The 17895-nt window shown below is 41.8% G+C and overlaps 1 protein-coding gene across 3 annotated transcripts in view; it reads right to left on the bottom strand.

Moving 5' to 3' along the window:
• LOC126335149 (probable G-protein coupled receptor 179) overlaps positions 1-17895 on the bottom strand; it is a 1457037-nt gene that overhangs the window by 625443 nt on the left and 813699 nt on the right. The window lies entirely within an intron of this gene.

The raw sequence follows: 17895 nt of genomic DNA, 5'->3' as shown, positions 1-17895 counted from the left end.
ACCTGTGTCATACGTCTGTACGCGAGACTGCCACACTCTTAAACATCCCTAGGTCCACTGCTTCCGATGTGATAGTGAAGTAGAAATGTGAAGGGACACGTACAGCACAAAGGGGTATAGGCCGATTTTGTCTGTTGATGTTAAAGAGGCAGACATCTATCCATGCCATCTCACAGGAATTCCAAACTGCGCCAGGATCCACTGCAAGAACTATGACAGTTAGGTGGGAGGGGAGAAATTTGCTCATAAGCCACACATCACGCCGGTATATGCCGAACGACGACTCGCTTGGTATAAAGAGCGTAAACATTGGACGACTTAACAGTGGAAAAACGTTGTGTGGAGTGACGGACGAATCACGGTACACAGTGTGGCGAACCAATGGAAGGGTGTGGATATGGCGAATGCCCGGTGAATGTCATCTGCCAATGTATGTAGTGCCAACAGTAAAATTCAGAGGTGGTGGTGTTATGGTGTGGTCGTGTTTTTCATGGAGGGGGCTTGCACCCCTTGTCGTTTTGCACCTTCTTGCTTCCCGCTGCTAAAGAGCAATTCAGGGATGGTGACTGCATCTTTCAAGACGATCGAGCACCTGTTCATAATGCACGGCCTGTAGCGGAGCGGTTACACAACAATAACATCCATGAAATGGACTGACTTGCACGGAATCCTGACCTGAATCCTACAGAACACCTTTGGGATGTTTTGGAACACTGATTTCTACCAGGCTTCACCGACCGACATTGATACTTCAGTGCAGCACTCCGTGAATAATGGGCTGCCATTCCGCAAGAAACCTTCCAGCACCTAACTGAACGTATGCCTGCGGGAATGGAGGCTAAGGGTGGGCCAGTACCATAGTAAATTCCAGCATTACCGACGGAGGGCGTCACGAACTTGTAAGTCATTTTCAGCCAGGTGTCTGTATACTTTTGATCACGTAGTGCTTATGAAATTATACCATAATTTATTGGTAATGAACTGCAGAGTATACTCCTGGAGTATGTGACATTCACATCAAATTATTGGGGTCCTTGGGATAGCCAGACATGACAAAACTATTCCACCTGGTATGCAAGTTATTTGTGACAGGAAACATACCGTCAGAATCCAGGAAGAAAGGCATAGTTCCAAAGAAAGCAAGTGCTAGGCTGTGAATGTTATCGAACAGTCACTTTAGTAAGTTACCGTTCCAGAACACTTCCACGAATTATTTACAGAAGAATGGAGAAGCTGATCGAAGATGATCTTGAGTATTATTTGTTTGGGTTTAGGAGAAATGTGGGAAAACGGGAGGCCACTCTGACGCAATGATTTATCTTAGAAGACAGCTTGAACTAAGGCAATTCCATATTTATAGCATTAGTAGATTTAGAGAAAATTTTTGGCTTTGTTGACCTGACTAATTATTTGAAATTTTCAAGCCAACCGGGATAAAATACATGGAGGAAAAAATGATTCACACTTGTACAGAAACCAGATTGCAGATATAAGAGTAGAAATCATGAAACGGAAGTAATTGATGATGAGGAGTTAGTGAAACACAGATGTAGCCCATTCTTGACGTTATCTAGTCCGTACATGGAGGAAACAAAAAAGAAAGCCGAGGAGAATTTGAAGACGGAATTAATATCCATTGTGACAAAACAGAAACGTTGAGTTTTTTTGATAACATTGTAATTATGTCAGAGACAGCAAAGAGCAGCTGAACGGAATGGAGAGTGTCTTGCAAAGATGCCGCAAGATGGGAACATCAACAGAAACAAAGCCAATAATCTGAAAAGTGGACTGAGCGGTACCATGATTTCTAGTAGGGTGAGTGGTTACCTCCCCCGTTGTTATCTTTTCTCTCTCTCTCCCAGACTATGTTAAAGCGTGTCAGTTGCGTGTGTGCCAAGGCATCTCATATACATGCTGCCTGCCCGCTTGATTCAGTGCTCGGAAGGATTCATTGAAAGGGGAACGGCTCGAAGTCAGTAATAAATTGACTAGGTGATTATCATTCAAGATTTCGGAACGGAAAACGCGGGGGGAGGGTTGAGGCATCCAAGTCGGCAAGTAACTAATTACTACGCTCTAAGATGATCTATATTTTCTCTCCTTGTTAATTTTCATTCCCGCCAGATTATCATGACTTCAATTTAGTACTAACATTGTTCTCTACGCAGGATGGAGCTGTTATGATCAGTCATTGAATCCATGAAATTAATATTATATAACATTTTTATTATTTACCCAGAAACTTTACAAATGTTATAACCATTTTATTACTCGCCATTTAACTGACCTTAGAATTACAGTTAACAAAACAAAGAATAATGATTCGATTTTCTATATTATCTAGCACTGAAGGTGCTATTCTACACTCTCTCGCACTGAAGGTGCTTATACTATTAGAAATTTGGTCTCGTTTATAATATTGTGCACTGGGAAATGAGAGAGATCTACGTTGCTGCATCTGTAGTCGGTCTGGTTGGTCAGTGATTGAAATTCGCATTCGATGCTGTTATTTGGACCGAATCGTTATGAATTAATGAACGGGCTTCGGTTCCTCAATGGTCTCCCTCTCAGTTAATTCTCAGCAAAATTATAGCAAAGATTCTTGGCAGGAAAACGGGGGGAACAAAGCAGACACAAACATCTCTCGTATACAGAAAAAAATTCTTTAAAAATAAAACATCCTATAAAATTTGGCATACGCAAATTAACAATTTACGACACACGCAAGCATTCTCACCTTAACTATTTTCCAGAACGAACTGATAGCTCGCTGGCGGTGCAATTCGACCCCACGTGGGATATCGACGCCAACGGCTAATTTTTCTTTTGTACTCACCCTACTGTTCACTCTTCTATTCAATCTATACAATTATTCACACGCACAACCTAATATTTACAATTAGTTATGACGTGGAGCCTCGTCTAGGTTGCTGCTTGGAAATGGGGGTAGTAATGAATCAAAAGATCGGTGCAAAAAATTAATGAATTTGCCAAAAAATTACGTCACCCGCTTAGAGCCTTAAGTAACTCCCACTAAACGCATGCCTATCCTAGCAGGTTTAACACGGAATCATCGTCTGAATTCCTCGTCAGCAGTTACGACCACGTGTTAAAATAACTAGGCGGGGAGAGGCCACATGTTACACTAGCAAGACCAGTAAGAAATTTAAAATTGCAAAACGCTACTGCTAAAATTGGAACTATATGATTTTTGATAATTTTGCTGCTCTTGTGTGCTGAACGCACTAACTGATTGCATTACTGCAAATTGTTAACATGAGCCCCCATGTTCACGTCTGGAAAAGAAACCCTAACTGAAAATTTTAATTTACAGGCAAAGTTTCCCAAAAAAAAAGAACGGTCGGAACGACATGCTATCTACTTCCATCCTGAAAAAGAATGGATTAATAACAATATAATAACAATTTGGTGGCAAAGACGGAGATCGCACTCGATTCCGTCCGCTCAGTTCAACGGCTTCCCTCAGAGTGGACCAGTCATGGAGGTCCTCACTGGTTGTTCTCCTCCTCCCAGGAGGAGAGGGTAACCTGTTACCAACTCCGAACCACCCCTGGCAAACAGGTGCGTCAGCACTGTCTTTACCCCAATTTTATGTTGGCACTAACTATCCTATTGAGTGATCACATCTCTACCTTGCCACTCCCAGCAAACCAACTCTTAATATAAACTCAAAATTAATTAACCCTAGGCAATTTAGAGGGATTAAGTAAAGGAAATGCATTTGTGTAATAATAAATTAAATAAACAAGTAGTCATTTCTCCACTCGAGTTATAACATTTTTTAAATTTGGAAAAATGATGAACGTATCTCAAATATCAATAGTATTCAACATACTGCGGAGGAACAAGCTATTTATAATGAGATTGAACAAGCTGTTCCCTCTAAAGTGCACAAAGGGTCACATAGATAACTTTAGCGGCATGTGCTTGCACTGGCGAGGCTGAAGCTGTCTAAGTGCCATCAAGGTTTCTAATTGTTTGCAGTGTGTGAAACAGATTTTGTCCAGACTGAAAAACGTAAGAGATTGGATGAAGCTCAAGTACCTAAGGATCTTGTAAAACTTATGGAGATTGCAACACCTAGGAATCAATTTGTGGTTACTGCGCTCCAATTTGCGGACACTTTTGTTTTTAAGAGAGCAGCCGATACAATTGTTAACACAACTCCAATTATTATTTCAAAGTGAACTTGGATTCAAATAAATAAAACTACACCTGGTGTCGTCAAGATGAGAACGATGTCTAACGAAGTTCTGGAGCACCTACAACATTTTCAAGAAAGGGATTTCCACTGATATAATAATCAACTTCGGTTTACCGTCACGACTATGTGAAAACAACTTGTCAGCTGAAAAGAAAAACATTGCCGTATTTGAAAGTAGCTAAGAATATTTTTCTAACTGTTAATCAATTATAATTACTTGGTGCTCTATAAAATTAAAAGAAGCATTAAAATGATTTACTCACACAATAGTGTTTCTGTAAAATTTATCTGTGAAACGTTTATTTTTAACAAACCTGATAAATGCTTGAGACTTCTTTCTTTGACATTTACCTCGTCTTCGCCCTTACTTGTATGGTATTCAGCACATTCTGCGTTTTTCAAAATACAGTATTTATTTGAATTGATAACAATAAGAGAACTCAAAAATATTTCCAGTAGTTGGGTGATTCTTACGGTAGACAACAAATAAAAAATACTGAGTAGGTTTTTTCATTAAAATATTTTGTCAAAACAAAAAGATAAATAACTCGGAGTCCGCTCTTTGGCACTTAGCTCTTTACTGATTTCCACTCTACAATTAGACTTTCTTCTCTCTTAATTCCTGATACCACGCCCATATTCTCCCCTAACCATTTCTTCTACTCCCTCACCTACAACCGCATTCCAGTCCTCCATGGTTATTAGATTTTCATTTCCTTGAAGCGCAGTAAATTATTCGTTCAATATCCTGATGTATTTTCTCTATCTCCTCGTCTTTAGCTTGCAATCTCTTGTCTTGCTGTCGATTATGCTGAAAATACCCTATCACTGAACTGTTCACTGGAACTCGCTCTGTGTTCTACATACCTGTTAATAACGAATCCTTCTCCCGTTGGACCATTTTACGCTTGTCTCCTTTTGATTTCACTTCCTGCCCCCGCTATATATAGATTCAGATTTAACATTTTCCTTTCCAGGTTTTCTACCTTCCCGACCGCGTTCAAAATTCAACGCAATGCGCTCGGACTCGAAGAACGTCATTCTTTCGGTGGTTATACAATCTCCTTTTCATGGTCATCTCCACCTTGGCAGTCCTTCCCGGAGATCCGAGTGGGGGCTAGTCCGGAAACATTTGTTAATGCAAAGAATATCATGGCACTTTTGCAATTACAGGCTACATGTCTTATGAATTAATGTTATGCGTAAAAACGTTAAAACAAACTTAAGTGAAATTAAAAGCAGGGGCGGTAATAATACGAGTGCAATGGGAATTCCGCTATTAAATGAAGAGGGCAGAGTGCATAGGTGAAAAGAGTAAATTGAGGATCTTTATGAGGGGGATCACTTATCTGATGACGGGACAGAAGACGAAACGTGAGTTGGTAGGGAAAAGACATGGGATACAGTATTTGAACCAGATTAATAGAGCTCTGGAAGAATTAAATGCAAATAAGACAGAGAGGTTAGATATATGCCATCAGAATTTGTAAAATCATTGGGGAACTGACAACAAACATCTACTCATGTTAACGTGTAGGTACATGAGTCTGGCGACGCACTATCTGACTTTCCGAAATATGTCATCCACACAATTCGGAAGATTGTAAGAGCTGGAGAACGCGAAAAATTGGAAATTTGTAGTAAGTTCCTGTGGGAGCAAACTGCTGAGGTCATCGGTCCATAGGCTTACATACCACTTAATCTAATTTAAACTAGCTTACGCTGACAACACACACCCATGCCGGAGGGAGGACTCGAACCTACGGCGGGGAAACTGAAAAAAAAACGAGGGTTATCGCACAATTAGCTTAACATCTCGTGGATCCAAGTTGCCCATAAGAATAGTATGCAAAAGAAGCGTAAGAAAACTGAGGATGTGTCAGATGGCTATCAATTTTGTTTTGGTAAAAGAAAAGGCATCCGAGAGCAGTTCAGACGTTACGGCTGATAATGGAAGCTACACAGAAAAAAAAAATTAAAACACATTCATATGACTTGACAACTTGGGAAAAGCGTTCGGCAATGTAAAATACTGCAAGATGTTCAAATTTCTGAGAAAAATAAGAATAAGCTATAGGGAAAGACAGTTAATACACATTATCTACAAGAACCAAGCGCGAACAATAAGAGTGGAAGAGCGAGAAAGAAGTGCTCCGATTAAGGATGGTGTCATCCCTACTGTTTCTTCTATACATTGAAAAGGGAATTATTGAATTAAAACAAAGGTTATAGAGTGGGATTATAATTCAGGGTGAAAGGAAATCAACGTTAAGGTTCTCTGATAACATTTCTATCCTCAGTGAAAGTGAAGAAGAATGATAGGACCTGTTGAAAGGAATGAACAGTCTAATGGGTACAGAATATGGACTGAAAGTAAATCGGAGAAAGACGAAAGTAATGAGAAGAAGCAGATGTGAGAACTTCGAGAAACTTAACACTATTATTGGTGATCACGAAGTAGATGAAGTTAAGGAATTCTGCTATCTAGGCATCAAAATAACTCATCACGGACGGAGCAGAAATGACATAAAAAACAGTCTAGCATTGGCAAAAAAGGCATGCCAGGTCAAGAGAAGTCTACTCGTTTCTTAATTTGAGGAAGACGTTTCTGAGAAGTAAGATTTGGAGCACAGCACTGTATGGAACTGAAACATGGACTGACTGGAATAACTTCCAGGATACAGTTTTAAACATGGCTGTCAGCTACCGTATATGCAACAAAGGAATCACTCAGCCATCGGGTTATAAACCAGTCTGATGTTGTGCCTAGCGAGGGGTACTTGTGAAAGACTGGAACGTGTTTAATTTTAATTTGTGACTTGAGCTTATCTGCTGTAAATTTTGACTATTATCTTCTTGCAATGTAACGTCACGGTTTCTTAAAATTTCATTCTGATGAAGACATCCTTAGACGTGTCGAAAATTAGGTCAGTATACGAAACACCTATATGCAACCGGTGGGCTGTGTAATTGCTATGTTGAGACTTTCATGGCATTAGAGGGAGCTCCAGGGCGTAAAAACGGTGGACGAAGATAGAAACTGGGATACATCCAGCAAATAACTGAGGACATAGGTTGCAGTACTACTCTGAGATGAAAAGGAGAAGAACTTGTGTCGGGCTGTATCAAACCATTAGAAGACTGATGACTCAAAAAACAAATAATCTCCACCGCTTTCTGTCGGTCCTGAGGTTTTAGTGTGACGTGATTAATGTCGTATGGTGGCATGCTGGATGTTGCTAAAACTGAGTGTAGTTAAATTGATTGGAATCAGTAATGACTTCGATAATAAACCGTACAGTCTGTGATTTTCTAGGGTCCTTTAGCAAGAGGCTGAGTTAAAATGTTGACTCACTGCGTATTTTGAAGCAGCCATGGGGCAAATAATACCACTATAAACCTTAAATAACTTACGCGAACAGTAACTAATATAAACGCAATGTTTGCTGTCAATTTTAGAATGAGAAGATAAATCCAAGTTTCAAATAGTCAGTCAAATGTTGCTAGCAGTTATTTTCTTTAGACATTATGAGAAAATGTGCTCCTAATGTGTGGTGGCTACGTCGCAGACTAGACGTCACAGATTTCCACCATTCTCCACAGTGTAGTACATTATACACACAGCTTCGGTAGTCTCAATAGCGAAGCATGACTGCTGTTAAAGGAGTGGTCAGTACCGAGTCGGATTGTGTAATTTTCTTGCAGGAACTTATACTGGTCTGGAATTCATCCACTTTGTACGCACTTATTAGAATCTAGACAGATTGCCTGTTGTCATTAAAGCGCCCTGTGAAAGTACACTATGTGATGAAAAGTATACGGACACTTACAAGTTCGTGGCGCCCTCCATCGGTAATGCTGGAATTCAATATGGTGTTGACCAATCCTTAGCATTAGCTTCCAATCACGTGCTGGAAGGTTTCTTTGGGAATGGAAGCCCATTCTTGGCGGAGTGCTGCACTGAGGAGAGGTATCTTTGTCGGTCGGTGAGGTGTAGCACGCAGTCGGCGTTGTAAAATATCCCAAGGGTGTTCTATAGGATTCAGGTCATGACTGTGCAAGGCAGTCCATTTCAGGAACGTTACTGTCGTGTATATCTTTGAAGCTAGATTAAGGAAAGGCAAACCTACATTTCTAGCATTTGTAGACTTAGAGAAAGCTTTTGACAATGTTGACTGGAATACTCTCTTTCAAATTTTGAAGGTGGCAGGAGTAAAATACAGGGAGCGAAAGGCTATTTACAATTTGTACAGAAACCAGATGACAGTTACAAGAGTCGAGGGGCACGAAAGGGAAGCAGTGGTTGGGAAGGGAGTGAGACAGGGTTGTAGCCTATCCCCGATGTTATTCAATCTGTATATTGAGCAAGCAGTGAAGGAAACAAAAGAAAAATTCGGAGTAGGTATTAAAATCCACGGAGAAGGAATAAAAACTTTGAGGTTCGCTGATGACATTGTAATTCTGTCAGAGACAGCAAAGGACTTGGAAGAGCAGTTGAACGGAATGGGCAGTGTGTTGAAAGGAGGGTATAAGATGAACATCAACAAAAGCAAAACGAGGATAATGGAATGTATTCGGACTAACTTGGGTGATGCTGAGGGAATTAGATTAGGAAATGAGTCACTAGAAGTAGTAAATAAGTTTTGCTATTTGGGGAGCAAAATAACTGATGATGGTCGAAGTAGAGAGGATATAAAATGTAGACTGGCAATGGCAAGGAAATCGTTTCTGAAGAAGAGAAATTTGTTAACATCGAGTATAGATTTGACTGTCAAGAAGTCGTTTCTAAAAGTATTTGTGTGGAGCGTAGCCATGTATGGAAGTGAAACATGGATGATAAACAGTTTGGACAAGAAGAGAATAGAAGCTTTCGAAATGTGGTGCTGCAGAATAAAGCTGATGATTAGATGGGTAGATCATATAACTAACGAGGAGGTATTGAATAGGATTGGGGAGAAGTTTGTGGCACAACTTAACTAGAAGAAGGGATAGGTTGGTAGGACATGTTCTGAGGCATCAAGGGATCACCAATTTAGTGTTGGAGAGTAGCGTGGAGGGAAAAATCGTTGAGGGAGACCAAGAGATGTATACGCTAAACAGATTCAGAAGGATGCAGGTTGCAGTAGGTACTGGGAGATGAAGAAGCTTGCACAGGATAGAGTATCATGGAGAGCTGCATCAAACCAGTCTCAGGACTGAAGACCACAACAACAACAACAACAACAACTGTCGTGTAACCACCGAACCACAGGCTGTGCATTATCAACAGGTGCTCGACCGTGTTGAAAGATGCAATCGCCATCCCTGAATTTCTCTTTAACAGTGGGAAGCAAGAAGGTTCTTAAAACATTAACGTAGGCCTGTGCTGTGGTAGCGTCACGCAAAACAACAATTGGGTGAGGGGAGGGGGCCTTGCATGTCTACACCATTCCACACAACGTTAATCCACTGTTCACATGTCCAATATTTACGCTCCTTACACCAAGTGAGGTATCGTTTGGCTTTTAACGGCGTGATGTATGTCTTATGAGCAGCCATTCGACCATGAAATCCAAGTTACTGACCTCCCGCCCAACTGTCATAGTACTTGCAGTAGATACTGAGGCAGTTTGGAATTCCTGTGTGATGGTCTGGATAGATGTCTATTACAAATTACGACCAATTTCAAATGTCGGCGGTCTCTGTCAGTCGACATAGGAGGTCGGCCTGTACGATTCTGTGCTGTACGCGTCCCTTCACGTTTGCACTCCACTCTCACATCGGAAGCAGTGGATCTAGGGATGTTTAGGAGTATGGAAAATGACACAAGTGACACCCAATCGCCTGACTACGTTCGAAGTCCGTGAGTCGCTCGTTTATCTCTCTTCTGCTCTCTCACGATGTCTGATGACTACTGAGGTCGCTGATATGGAGGACCTGGAGTAGGTGGCAGCACAATGCACCTAATATGAAAAACGTATATTTTTGGGGGTGTCAGATGGAGAAGCAAAGCTTACATGCATAACTCCAAGGCTTCAGTTCCCAGGGTTCTGGCTGCCGCCGAATGCCAACGGCAACCGACAGACAGAGGAGGAAGCGCAACCAGAGGTCATCCCCGCTGGGGATGTACGTCCCTCTGCCGAGTCGCATACACGGGAGTAGATCCAGAGGCATACCTCCGTCCACCAGCTATGTATAGCGGTGCAACTCCACTTACCGTCAGTTTCCCGCTGACACTCTAGGCCAACTCATGTGTTGGCTAGTACTAGTCCATGAATCAGGGCACCATTGGAGCCACCGCAGCGGAACTTCGGACTCGTCCACCGCTACCTTCTAGAAGTATCTTCCGCTAGTTGCTGAGGAGGTACTGGCGGAAGCACAGCTGTGAGGACGAGCCGTGAGTCGTGCTCGGGTAGCGCAGTTGATAGAGCTTTTGCCTGACAAAGGTCCCGAGTTCGAGTCTCGGTCCGCCACACAGTTTTAATCTGCCAAGAGGTTTCATATCAGCGCACACTCCGCTGCAGAGTGAAAATTTCTTTCTGTAAACGTACCCCAGGCTGTAACGAAGCCATGTCTCCGCAGTATCCTTTCTTCCAGGAGTGCTAGTTCTGCAAGTTCCGGAGGAGTGATTTTGTGAAGTTTGGGAGGTAGGAGACGAGGTACTGGCGGAAGTAAAGCTGTGAGGAGGCGGCATGAGTAGTGCTTGGACAGCTCAGCTTGCAGAGAACTTGCTCGAGAATGGCAAAGGTCCCGAGTTCGAGTCTCGCTATGGCACACAGTTTGAATCGGCCAGGAAGATTCAAACTCTCCTTTCTTACAGTGGGAGAGTTTTCTGGAGTAGTGTCATCTTAATTAACTTTGCTGTTTTCCAGACGAAAGTCTGATCGATCTCTTTGAGAGTTTTGTTTTAAACTTTTAAGAAGAAACCTTTTTGTTTAACTAATCTTGTTGCGTATCAGTAAACCTCTCCCTCCTTGATTTGGAGGGTGTTGTTCTCATGCATCTCACTACTTGCTAATATTATATAATCTTTTATTTTTATTTATTTATTGTTCCGTGGGACCAAATTAATGAGAAGTCTCCATGGTCATGGAACAAGTCAATACATGAAATTATAACACGATAGTAGAAACAGATAAAATGAAATACAAGAAACGTAAACAGGTGACAATTCGTAAGTTTAAATGAAGATAATCAACAATCTAACACTGGAATTTGCTTCATTTTTCAGCTCTTCCAGGAGCTCCTCGACAGAATAGAAGGAGTGAGCCATGAGGAAACTCTTCAGTTTGGACTTAAAAGCGTTTGGGCTACTGCTAAGATTTTTGAGTTCTTGTGGTAGCTTATTGAAAATGGATGCAGCAGAATAGTGCACTCCTTTCTGTACAAGAGTGAAGGAAGTGCATTCCACATGCAGATTTGATTTCTGCCTAGTATTAACTGAGTGAAAGCTGCTAATTCTTGGGAATAAGCTAATATTGCTAACAACAAACGACATTAAAGAAAATATATACAGTGAGGGCAATGTCAGAATTCACAGACTATTGAATAGCGGTCGACAAGAGGTTCTCGAATTTACACCATATATAGCTCTAACAGCCCGTTTTTGAGCAAAAATACCCTTTTTAAATCAGAAGAATTACCCCAAAAAATAATACCATATGACATAAGCGTATGAAAGTATGCGAAGTAGACCACTTTTCGTGTTGAAATGTCACATATTTCAGATACTGTTCTAATGGTAAATAAAGCGCCATTTAGTTTCTGAACAAGGTCCTAAACATGGGCTTTCCACAACAGCTTACTATCTATCCGTACGCCTAGGAACTTGAACTGTTCCGTCTCACTTATAATATGCCCATTTTATCTGATAGTTCTTGTTGAATTGTGAGTTAAAAAATGTAAAAACTGAGTCTTACTATGATTTAGCATCAAATTATTTTCCACAAGCCACGAACTTATTCCATGAACTACATTATTTGATAATGTTTCAATATTACAAACAAGATCCTTCACTGCCAAGCTGGTGTCATAAGCAAACAGAACTATTTTTGAATCACCTGTAATACTAGAAGGCATATCATTTATATAAATAAGAAACAGAAGTGGCTCCAGCACCGATCCTTGAGGAACGCCCCACTTAACAGTGCTCCATTGGGACTGAACATCACTACCACTCTCAATATTGCGGAGAACTACCTTCTGATTTCTGTTCTTAAAGTAAGAGGCGAAGCAATTGTAAGCTACTCCCCTTACTCCATAATGGTCCAACTTCTGCAGTAATATTTTGTGGTCAACACAGTCAAAAGCCTTTGTTAAGTCAAAGAAAACACCTAGCGTTCGCAATCTTTTATTTAATCCGTCCAAAACCTCACAGAGAAAAGATAATATAGCATTTTCAGTTGTTAAACCATTTCTAAAACCAAACTGTACATCTGACAGCAAATTATGTGAAATTGAATGCTCCAGTAACCTTGTATATACAACGTGCTCGATAACTTTAGCAAACACCGATGACATAGAAATAGGTCTATAATTGTCAACATTATCCCTGTCTCCCTTTTTATGAAGTGGCTTCCCTACCGAGTACTTTAATCGGTCAGGAAACCGACCACTCCTAAAGGAAAAGTTACAGATATGGCTAAGTACTAGGCAAACATACATAGAACAATACTTCAGTATTCTGCTAGATACGAGCTGTTAAGAAGTTAATTTTACGTCTCGTAAGTCTTTCTCTGTGTGGACGTGGTATCGTAGTCGGTAGAGCACTATACTCCAACCCCGGAGGTACTGGGTTCAATCTCGTGTAGGGTCGGGCAATTTTCCTCTTTCCAGTCCGTTCAGGACGTTCCCAGGTCCACACAGTGTGCTACAAAGTCATTACCAGAGATCTTTCCTTGATTTGAAGGTGACGGGCTTGCCTGTCGAGGCCGCTGCCAGGTCAAAAGGCCGGCCACAGGCCCTTTCCCCAGACTTTACCTTATTTCTCACGTCTTTGTCTGAAAGCAGCTAACCTGTTAGTCCCTTGGCGAAAGGGGCTGCACTCCATCTGCAGTCAGTACAGTAAATAGACCGGTCATGGGCATTCGCGATGACGCTTTCCTTTTGTTTATCTTCTTATATCCTTGTCTGATAGTAGCTAAAAGAACATACACAAAAGGAAACAATAGCGCCCGCTAAATGACATCTTGCTCCCCTATTGTTTGAGAAATCCACCTCCCAGTCGTTTTCATTCCACTGCCCTCCCCCAGAAGTGACAGTGACCCCATCTCCACACCCTTCCAACCCCCCCCCCCCCCCCACCTTCTGGAGGCCATAGCGTTTAATATTTTTGTGAGGTGGTGATGACAACTGTCCATTGAAAGACGTCTTTATGTTAACCACCATTTGCTGTATAAACTTTACTGAAATTTGAACACAGAGATTTTCCACAGATGTTTAGCGCTCGTATCGCAATAGCTGTGCAACTCAGTCCCTCTTTACAAAAGAGAGAATAAAATAAAATTAAAGCTGCTGTTCCAATCACAGATTTAATTTCCTCATACAATTAGAGTTCAATGGCAGGAGACAATTAAAAATTGAGGGTGGCCTCAAATATTTACCTTGATTTCAGGATTAGATTCTAATTATATATATGATGGCAGCTTTTGTTTTTTGTTAGAGGTCTATTAGCAAATCCATGAAGTTTCTGTACAGCTGTGTCTCATTCAACACTTTCGAGCCGGCCAGAGTGGCCGTGCGGTTCTAGGCGCTACAGTCTGGAACCGAGCGACTGCTACGGTCGCAGGTTCGAATCCTGCCTCGGGCATGGATGTGTGTGATGTCCTTAGGTTAGTTAGGTTTAATTAGTTCAAAGTTCTAGGCGACTGATGACCTCAGAAGTTAAGTCGCATAGCCCTCAGAGCCATTTGAACCAACACTTTAGCCACAGGTGGTGCTATGTGAGCTACACCGTAAAAAAGGATCCCACTAGAAGAAAGCTCAGTGTGTTGTGTGGCTAGCAAAACCAAATCACGGATTCTTGTGCTAAGAAAGTTTGCGTCCTATTATGGAAAGAAAGTACCTGATGTCAAGTTAATCAGAACATGAATGTAAACTTCTTCGGCAACTTGGTCGGTTCAGAAACGGACAAGAAGAGTTAGACCATCAGATTCGGAGGAGACTGTACAGGCAGTTCAAACCGCATTCACGGGGTCGGCACAGAAATCGACTAGACAAGCTTCGCTGTAGCTTCAGGTGCCAAAGAGTACTGTGCATAAAGTGGTTTGCGAACGTCTTAAATTGTATACGTACAACGTCGAAATTGTTCAGGCATTACAACCAGACGATCGCCCCCAAAACTTGAACAACTTCCGATGGGCACTCTGAACCGTTTGAGTGAGAACAATCATTTCTTGAAGCTTGTGTGTTTTCCCGTTGAGGCTACATTGCATGTTTGTATCTCAGTTAACCGCCATACTGTCCGGAACTGGGAATGAGAAAATTCTCGTTCCAAATGACAACATATTCGGGACGGTCCAGAGGTTAATGTGTGGTGTGGGTTAAGGTGTACTCGAGTGACTGTCCTGTTTTTCTTCTTTGAAAGCAATATAAGTAGGTACGTTTAGCTAGACATGTTGTTGAATTATGTCGTACCCCTGCTATAGAACACGCAAAACACAACCATCTTTCAGCCAGAAGGCATGCCCCATCATCGGACTCTGGAAGACCGCAATTTTCTTAATGGGACCTTTCCCAACAGGTGGACTGGCAGTGACGGTCCAATTCCATGGTATTCGAGATCAACTGACATTACCCCCCTGGATTTCTTTCTTTCAGGGCACGTAAAAGATATACAAAACAGCAAGTGACATTGTCACAACGCATCAGAGAAGCCATAGGCACAATTACACCAGACGCTGCAGAGTGTGTCCAAGAGACTGGATACCGGCTCGATATTATGCATGTTATGAGGGGTAAAGTGATTTAAATGTAGAAGTGTAGAACCTGTATTAAATTTTTATGTAAGGTTCAAGACTTAACGAGTAGAGGCATTTTAACTGAACTGACTGTGAGTTTTTGGCGAAACGTTGTAAATTAACTAAACAAACACTGTTTCTTGCCTTGTTTCACAAATCTTATTTTTTTAGTGCACAATCTAAATTTCTGCTTAGTAGTTCATTTTCAAGTACATTACTGATTCCAAAGATGATAATGCAAAGGCAAACATGATGAAAAGACAAAGATAGTCATCTCAACTTCTTAATGTATCGATACTTGGCTAAATGGAAAATTATTTCAATGACCATTTTTGACAAATTACATGTGGGATTGCACTAACATGACTAAACATCACTACGAAGACAGTTATGCGTGAGCCAAGAATTTTTTATCTTACGATGGAATGAGGGCCGAATTTTATTTCTGTCCCTGAGCTGTGATAACATCTAAAGAAGTGAATAATTGAACTGTGATAGAAGTAAGACTCTGTGCCCTAATCTATCAGTAGATGAAAAGTTCTTGCCTCATACATAACTTTATTCATATGTTTGTTTAGTCATGTTAGAGTAATTGCTGAAGTGTGTAATTCCGTATGTAATTTGTCAAAAATTATCAGTGCAGTAATTTTACATTAAGTCAATGACTGATACATTAAGAAGTTGAGAAGACTATCTTTGCCTTATCATCATGCCTGTCTTTGCATTATCGTTTTTGGAATCAGTAATGTAGTTGAAAATGGGCTTATAACCCGAAACCTAGGTTGTGTTGTAACAATAATAAAATGATTAGAGGCATACTTAGTATAACGCACGTTTTATTTTCTACATCCAACAAAGATTTACATCGCTTTGTTATCAGCATAAACTTTGACGGACACCCTTAATTTTCTCAAGTTACCTGAAATCATAGAGAGTTTGCCCGAGCACAGAACTACCAAATATTCTGGGGCCACTTATCACGTAATCCATGAATTCCTCAAAACGGTGTAAAACTGTACAAGTTCCAGTCGTCATTGGTTTCAAACACCTTCGTCAAAACGACTGTTACGCGGAGGGACGCCGGCCTCTTCGACTGTCAGACGCCTGGCGTCACCCTCTGCTTCGGTGGGCCGGACAGCCCCTCGGCCGTAAGCCTAAAGGACCGTCCTCATTCCCGGCAATGCTCATTTTGGCAACAGGGGCTTTTCGCTCTCGCAGGAAGCATACAGTGTGCCAGGACCCGAAGCTACAAAACTACTGTGACTTCAGTTCGTAGCAGTACTAGACAGGCTTTACTTCGTGGCCAGCAGTCATGCGTTAATAACCGCCATTTTGCTATTCATGTGTTCGTTTCCAGCATATTTCAAGCGACCGTGCGCAGTTACGTTCAGTTCTGATCACGAAATTCGCGATAGAACTGTTGTTGCAAAACGTACCGTGGTTAAGATGCACGTGTTCGATTTGCAGCGCGGTGAATCTGCCTCATCGTTTTATCAGTGTTAAAGTGGTAATCTGTAATACATTGATTATTCCTTGCTACTGTAGTCTCATCTTGAAGCTGTGAGAAAGGAGGACAGGTGCTCCAAGGCGCGGAAGCAGAGACGATGCTGAGGGCAGATGAATGTAGGTGATATATTGTTACATGAAGTAAACCGTAAGGGGAGAGCCTTGCGAAAATGCAGACGCCCCCAGACGCGGTCGCAGGGCGCTAGTTACTCTTCACGGAATAAACATGTAACTTCATATGTCGTCTAGATGCTGTGTTAAGTTGCCACCGTATAGCTTTGTAACCAACAGGCACGTATTAACGTATAAAGCCAACTTGATACTAGGCCTGAGAAGAGCAACGTCAGTAGGCTCACAAGGGTTAGGGAGAGAGCGAAAACGTCAAAAAACTGTTGACCTAGAAGTCCCTACTTCGGGGAGCCCGAGAGACGGGGATAAATGACGTATAACATTAATTCTGCAAGCCTTATTTGGCAGAGCAGTTACGCTTAGCTGTCATCTGAAGAATGTTGATATCAAATACGGACTTAGTGCAACTGCATTGACATCCCCGCCTTAGGAGCAGTATAGGGGACCTAACTAAACAGTGATCGGTAGGCGCCTGCAAGAGACCTGTGGGGTTGGCTGGGTGCCCTTAAGTGGGAAAAACTGTGCCCCCAAGTGACTTTTTAAAACCCCTAGATTCCGCATTTTCGCGGAGTTTTCAGTCATACGATCTGAGCGCCGCATCCGCGTCCGTCGACTCCAGCCTCGGTCCAGCTCCTCGTAAGTCGGCTCTCTCATTTGGAGTTCCTCAGTGATCAGTGTCACATTCAGTATGTTTTGTTTTGCAACTACGTTTTCGCCTTAAGATGCTGCTAGTGTTTGCTACTGTGGTTAGCATCCACTCCTGGGACTTCTGCACTGGCTTCTGTTGTAACAGTGTTATTCATGCTTTTTCTAACCCTAGAAATAGCCTCCAGTGTATTAGTTAGTCCTGTCTGCAATAAACAACTATTCCAAAACCCTATTTGTCCAAGAGTCTCCACAACGAGTTCCCTACCAACTCTCACCAACTATATTTCTAGTAAATGCCTGTACCATTGTTGGCTCAGATAGAAGAAAACAGTCAAATGCCTTCACTGTGAATTGTCCTTCTGCCTTCTACTCTGTACCGCTAGAGAGCGCAGACTGACCAGCAACCCTTCTGCGTTCTGCTCTGTACCGCTCGAGAGCACCGACTCACCA

This window comes from Schistocerca gregaria, chromosome 2 (assembly GCF_023897955.1).
Source record: "Schistocerca gregaria isolate iqSchGreg1 chromosome 2, iqSchGreg1.2, whole genome shotgun sequence".
Classification (NCBI taxonomy): Eukaryota; Metazoa; Arthropoda; class Insecta; order Orthoptera; family Acrididae; genus Schistocerca; species Schistocerca gregaria.
The sequence above is the reverse complement of the archived record's forward strand: the minus strand, read 5'-3'. Positions and strand labels throughout refer to the sequence as shown.